This window comes from Haliotis asinina, chromosome 6, assembly GCF_037392515.1.
Source record: "Haliotis asinina isolate JCU_RB_2024 chromosome 6, JCU_Hal_asi_v2, whole genome shotgun sequence".
In the NCBI taxonomy this organism is placed as follows: Eukaryota; Metazoa; Mollusca; class Gastropoda; order Lepetellida; family Haliotidae; genus Haliotis; species Haliotis asinina.
The window spans coordinates 49,212,757-49,219,937 of record NC_090285.1 but is presented as its reverse complement, the minus strand read 5'-3'; the positions used below and the strand labels follow the sequence as shown (position 1 = coordinate 49,219,937).

Sequence of the window (7,181 nt, the reverse complement as noted above, 5' to 3'; positions counted from 1 at the left end):
CAATATCTAAAGCTTACAATTAATCTTTGCATGCTTCCATTGCATTTAAACAATTGCATCCAATGAAAAAATGAAACACCATGTGGCTTTTTAAATGAGTGAGTCAGTTTAGTTGTATGTCGCACTCAGCAATATTCCAGCTATATGGCAGTGGTCTGTAAATAATCAAGTCTGGACCAGACAATCCAGTGATCAACAACATGACCATCAATCTGCACAATTGGGAACTGATGACATGTGTCAACCAAGTCAGCGAGTCTGACCACCCGATCCCGTTAGTTGCCTCTTAAGACAAGCATAGTCGCCTTTTCAATGATGATCTCAGAATATATTCATGGAAAAAGGAACAGAGAAATTTGTTGTATATCACTTTCAGAGATATATCCCTATGGAACACTTTAAAAGACACATCCCTTACAGAACACTTTATGAGATCTATCCCGTATGGAACAATTCAAGAGGCATATCACCTATGGAACACTAGAGACATTCACAACTGGTGAGGCACACATACAGAATACCACCAGAGACAACATCTTATATACATGTACAAGAAAGTCTGCTTTGTAAACTTTGATCCTGCTGCTTTCTACAGTCAAAATCACATTCATCAAAAACAACATGAAGTTTTAAAGTCTGCATATGATCATGAAGAAAAACATAGTACGCATTCATTTTGGTACAGTTGATTGCAGAAGAGTGCAGAAGACCAGTAACAAATCAGGAGTAGTAGAGATGTCAACATTTTACACTTCATACTGATGCTGAATTTGTAATCATGATGCTGTTGTATTTAAGACAGCAATAAAAACACTCAGTTTTGTAGGATTTATAAGTGGCAATGCCCTTCTGCAAGACTGGAGTTCCAAAGGTGTTGTCCTGCTGCTCAGTGAAAGTTGTCTTATGGTGGAGAGGCCTTAAGAAAGTGAATTTGTTCAAAATATGCTATGAATGGTATTTGAAGAAACAAGGAACTAAAACCAAGCTTGCATTTCGTTCATTTGCTTATTAGATGACTTATTGTGTTCCTTTTGAAGCATGACTCCTGCTTCCTCAGTCTAAGACAATTTACATAATTACAGGATAAACACATCAATCAGTGTACAACACTCTGTGTGCTATTTCTTTGGTTCTGTTAACAGCTGATAATATTACTTAAAGGGGAAATAAAGACAATCACATTTGAACCTAAAGGAACATACTCAACAATAATTCAGGTTTCAATCATAACACAAAGTGTTTGCTTTAGGTGGTCTGAAAGTCACGACAATCTTAATGAAGGAATCTAAACACTGAATCACAATGAACACATCCTGATGGGGAACTGGGAAGTTAGTTAACTTAGATGAGTTACCATAGATAAATCTTTCCAACATTAAATTAAAGTAAAATTTTGAGGGACCATCTCAAACTATATTTGTACAAGAGGTACAATTGTCACAACAGTTCCTATCATGATATAACACCAAAGTTAACTCAGTATTTGAAATTAAACCTGTACATATATCAGGAGACTTTTCTAAATTCCTTTTCTTTTCTATAAACCTGAACTGTTCCTGTATTTCTAAGACCCTCATCTCACATAACCTGTCTTCTTGGTTCAAAATACAAGAGAGCCTGTGAAATGAGTATCAAAAGCTATTAGCAAAACATCTAAAAGTAAATAATAATTCAATTTAAAATTAAAAAAATAATCTAACAATTTTTGCCATCAAACATCAGAGGAATATGTTTCTTTCTGACAAGAATGAAAGGGGAACATTCAACAGGTTGCTGTTTATAGCATGGCATCTCATTCAAACAGATAACCTGTTGACCCAACCTTTCTGCATGCTTAATGAGCCTGCCCAGCTCTCATTGGAAGCAAATAAAATCAGAAAGTACATGGATAACATCTAACACGTTTGTATATTTGGGAAGGGTCACAGGATTAACATTCTTCACTATCAAAGGCTGAACTTTCATTGGAGTGGGAGCAAGCAGTGAATATAACAACCCTGCACTTAATCAACTCTAAAGGCATTAACAATGATAAACTTCTTGTAAAACCATTAAGAGATGTAAAAAGATCGTTCCATTAATGTAAACAATTTTACACAATTGATTGTCATGTGCTGGAACGAGTCATGTCTCCCTATGAAGAAGCTGTAATTTCATTTCACCATGGACATGATGATTTGGGAATAAAATATGTCCTTTTTAAATCTGCCTTGTGGCTGAATTTAAATGGATTTCTTAAAATATTAAAACCAATTTTGTGATATTGATCCTGTCAGGACACGCTGAAGCAATACCACAGGTTTGCAGTGGAAGAACAGAATAGATCATTAAGGCGTTGATCCAGGGTTATAAGTCTGACAGCTAAATTTGCCATTGTGTATCAAAGTGATGATTCTTTGACAACTAAATGCACAGCAGTCATATGTAATTCACAATCTGTCAGATCGATTGTCCAAAACGGACAATTATCCTGTAACCATGGTAACTAAACAGGTCTGGAAAAATATGGTGAATGTTTACACAGGAAATATAAATGGAGTAAAACATAACATGATTATGATTGTTGCAAAGAGATTGATGGGTTGATGGATAAATACACAAATGAATTCTGGCCAGTGACTCCTAGTAAAGCCTGTGACTGAATTCTATGAATCTTATGAACCACCACCTGGAACCAACATGTCAAAACCTTGTGGTTCTTAGACATTAACTTTGCAGTTTCACCACAGACAGATGACAGAATAACTGTATCTATATGATAAAACTATACAGATGTTGAACTCGCAAGCCTGAATCTTGTTTACAATCCAACTTGAGAAAGGGAATGACGAAATATTTCTGACATCCGCCAATTCCTAGTAAAGCCTGTGACTGAATTCTATGAATTTTATGAACCACCACCTGGAACCAACATGTCAAAACCTTGTGGTTCTTAGACATTAACTTTGCAGTTTCACCACAGACAGATGACAGAATAACTGTATCTATATGATAAAACTATACAGATGTTGAACTCGCAAGCCTGAATCTTGTTTACAATGCAACTTGAGAAAGGGAATGATGAAATATTTCTGACATCTGCCAATCTGCTTCTGGTCCAAAAGAAACAAAATCAGGTTAAAAAGGCGTCAAGAAAGAAATTACATTTCACACGATTCAAAATATGTTGAACATGATGTTTACAGAGTACAACAGACAGACAAGGCTATAATAATCAATGGAAGAAAGTGCATGACAAGCTGTGAATCAAATACATTTTTCACTTATTATGTTAAAGCCTGTGTTTAAGACATTATCTCATTCTGGTACAGTGTTATCTCTCCTTACAATGACTACCCATGTTAAACACTACGTGATATCGACAATATCAGCTGAAATATTCCCGGGAAAATAATCATAAGTTGAAATCTAAAACAAAAAAACACAGAGACAGAGAGGTTGTTAATGTTTCATTAGCAACATGTGCATGTTTTATATACTGTTATAGACTTATATAATCTTGTTACCATGGTAACCTGAACACTCCATGAGGTGAGATTTCTAGAATAAGAAGATCTGGATAAGCAAGGTAACACTGCAGGAGATATATAAACAGCGCTATAACTGCTGTAAGTGTATGTTTAAATAAAGTAAAGCAGTTATGATTATCTTAGTGTGCCTTAATAATGAAAAATAGTGGTCCCTTCCATATTCAGATTCAGAAAATGGCTAATAATCCTGAAAATGACCCACTGTCAAAGTTCTCCCTCCAAGTTCTGTGGGGGATATCAGAAATGGGCCTCACATGTTATACCCATATGGGTGTCTTCGGTGTGAATGCTTTAACCACTAGACTATCCTATTTATCTTAAGAGTTGGGTTTACCTTGCAGAAGACTATAGTAAAATATACCAGCAAGCAGAAAATCAGAACACTTTACACAGAAGTAGAACACTATGTTGGATACATCCTAAATAAGGGTTAATAGCAGTGTATGAAATAAGGCCCATCCAATCATTCAAGGCATGCTTGATATCTTTAGATTATCTCATCTGGATAAATCCAGTTTGGGCTGGTAATATTTTGAAGTTATCATCCCTGATATCTGGCTATGTTTTTTGCTTATTTCATACACTGTTCACAAAAGCTTGATTAAAAAAGAACATGTTCAACAGAGATGTGAACACTGTAGGTGAAATATCCAAAGAACATCTTTTGAGGCACATCTCCTATTGAACACTTTTGGAGACACACCCTTTACAGAACAAAGCATTAGACACCCTACCAAATGCTGTAGGAGACACGCCATTTACAGAACACCTTTTGAGACACATCCCCTATGAATAACTTTTGGAGATATGTGTAATGCAGCTCCTTGAATATCTACAGTACAAAGCATATCCACTGAGGACAACTGCAAATCTCAGCCTGTCAGGCTACACAGAATCTATGTATAACCATATAGGATGTATTCTTCTTTGTGGATCTTGAAGTCGATCTCCTGCATATAAATATGAATTAAAAACATGCACTTACACATGTATTTTGATACCACTGATTGTTCACTGCAGTTTTAGGTCACAGGTTTGTCTATCATATGCTGTTGGGAAGTGTCAATTCCACTAATCAAACCTAGCATCCATTATTACAAACAACTGCTATAGGAATAATGATGAAGAACAACAGGATGCCGATTAGCACGCTGGCATAGACGAACATGATTGCCCGCTTTATGTCTTTCTGGGCCATTCCAAGAAGGCCCTTTGACTGATGCATCCGTGCACGCTGGGCATATCGGACAGCTAGGAACCCAGTGATGATGCACAACACACAACTTACGAAAGATGCAATGAGCACCTGCTTAAAACTTTGCCAGGGACGCGGAAGCAAATCTGAGGATGCCACTCTGCGCAGGTTGGGATCCGACTCTGTGGTGTCCTTATATGGGTTTTCCAGATTGTCCTGGAAGATGGGCTCGGTTGTGTATGAGGACATGCCATTTCTGTCTGTGTTGCGGCCATGTTGGATTAGTGACACGGACACATGGTCACTGTCTGTTGGATCGTGGTGGTTATTTGTGTCTGGGGTTGCATCAGAATCAAAGCCATCCTTGTGTAGAGGTTGTCTCTCATGGTTGTTGGCGTCGTCCCTTCGAGACATCATGAATTCTTGTTAGACTGATATACTGCAATCTGAAAGAAAGACAAGTCTTGCAGAAAAAGGTATTTGGGACAGGGGAGTTTTTCATTCCTGTTCACTGAAAATGAACAGTTCCATCACTTAATGACTCACTTTACCACTGTATGAAGTTTGTGAAGTGAATCTGAAAATGTCTATTTTTTACTTTTAGTTTATATATATGTTGATTTGGAGAAAATTACTTGTGCTTTCGTTCACTGTTCCAAAGACTGTGAAAAAACAACAAGAAAACAACAACATTACCTTCTGTAAACATAAAACTAACAAAATATGACTGACTCAGTGTTTGCATCAATGCAGAAACCTGCGTTTTTCCCGCAAAAAAATGATAAAAGCATGCAAACATTCTTTTGCGTGCCTATTTTGGACACATAGATTCTGATGTGCTTAATTATAAAAAAAACACATTAAAACAGCAACATATAAAAAAAGATAATTTGAAATGATTCTGGATTGTAATGAACATTTCACACACAAACAATTTGGATTACGCATTTAAAATTTCATTTTGCATGCACTCTTACAAAACCTACCACGAACACTGTGACTGGAACAAAATATGACTTCACTTTAAATGTAGAGTACTCTGTGCATTAGTTTAGGTCAAGTTTCAAACACTGTACAAACTGAACATGTGCTAAAGTTCTATGCAATATAAGTTTGAAGCTACACTTCTGTCTTAACAAATATTCTTTATAGGTCGTCACATTGCTCACATCTTCCAAGAAGAACTTGCCACATGCTTACATAATTATCACCACAACTTTCCCAAACAGACAAATGTAAAGTACATCTACAACAAAATGTATTAGATATGCTCCCAGAAGAAGAGGCAAAGTCTCAACCTGTCACTGCACTAAAACCTTTCTGTCGGTTGTTACTGTTAAATATAAAACGTATTTGCTTAAATGTTCATAATGTACCAGGTTCCAACTTTCATTCCGTACTATATGTAACCCTTAAAAAATTGTCAGATTTAACGTATGTTGTGGTTATAGATTGCACTGTCTTAGCCAAGAACAAATTTTAGCACTTTCTGGTGTAGCATGAGATGCACAAAATGTTCAATCTAAATGTTCATGACCACTCAAGAGCTGTTGATTTACCAATACCAGAGTCGGTATAAATTAAATTCCAGACATTCAGGCCATGATCTAGAAGTAGATCACTGAAGATTAGAGTACGGCCTCTAACGCCATAAACATGCTATGACTGTGACACAAAACGCTTTATATAGTTTATATGTACACATCGGAATCGATAACTTATTGTTGTCATAATGAAGGCCATGTGATCCGTCGATCAATAAAAGGAATGAATCACTCGATCATGAAATCGGATGAAGCCAGTTTTGCCGCAGTTGATTTGAAAACCGCTTTTCTCCATCAATATCATAACAATTGTTCCATGAACAATATGAGTTTTGCAGTTATTGCAAAACAGCAATGTTAGAAATACCTTATGGAAAACTGAACTCTTCCAGTCGTAGTTTAGTTGACCAGCATTTGGAGAAATTCTTTTGTAAACATGGGCTGGGAGTTGTTTTCTTGGTTAAATCCGGAACCGGAAATGGCCATTGTAATGTAACCTTCACCTTTGCAATGATCTTCCGGGGTTATGTTTATTGCCACGGGGCGATGTCAAACGTCATAAACTCATTTACAACATCCGAAGACGTCATTATTCGGAAATTTTACAAGTGTTCAGCTGACGCCTGTATATATTATACTATATTCTTGGCGTAGCATTTGTGGACCCATTTAGGTCACTGATGAAAGAGAGACGAGTCATCGTGTGTGTTGTGTTCTGACAATAAACGTTAGAAAGACAGGTTAGTTGGCTTTTTGTTTGGCAGTTTTCAAAGTCTGTGCACTGCATATGTCACATTATGACGTCATAAAATTGTTAGCGATACAGCTTCTCAGCTGAGGGTATGGCGTTTACCATGACAACGGTAAACAATTTTACCTGGAAGAGGTGATTCGGAAACTTGTTCAAGTGTC

General features: G+C 36.7%; 1 long non-coding RNA gene across 1 annotated transcript; it reads right to left on the bottom strand.

Annotated features, from left to right (window-relative positions):
- Window positions 1–1,528: 1,528 nt before the first annotated feature.
- On the bottom strand, window positions 1,529–6,749 carry LOC137286173 (uncharacterized). Its single transcript, XR_010956983.1, has 2 exons — window positions 6,637–6,749; window positions 1,529–5,171 (listed from the first exon to the last, which is right to left on the bottom strand). It is a non-coding gene; the product is annotated as an uncharacterized lncRNA (long non-coding RNA).
- Window positions 6,750–7,181: the final 432 nt, after the last annotated feature.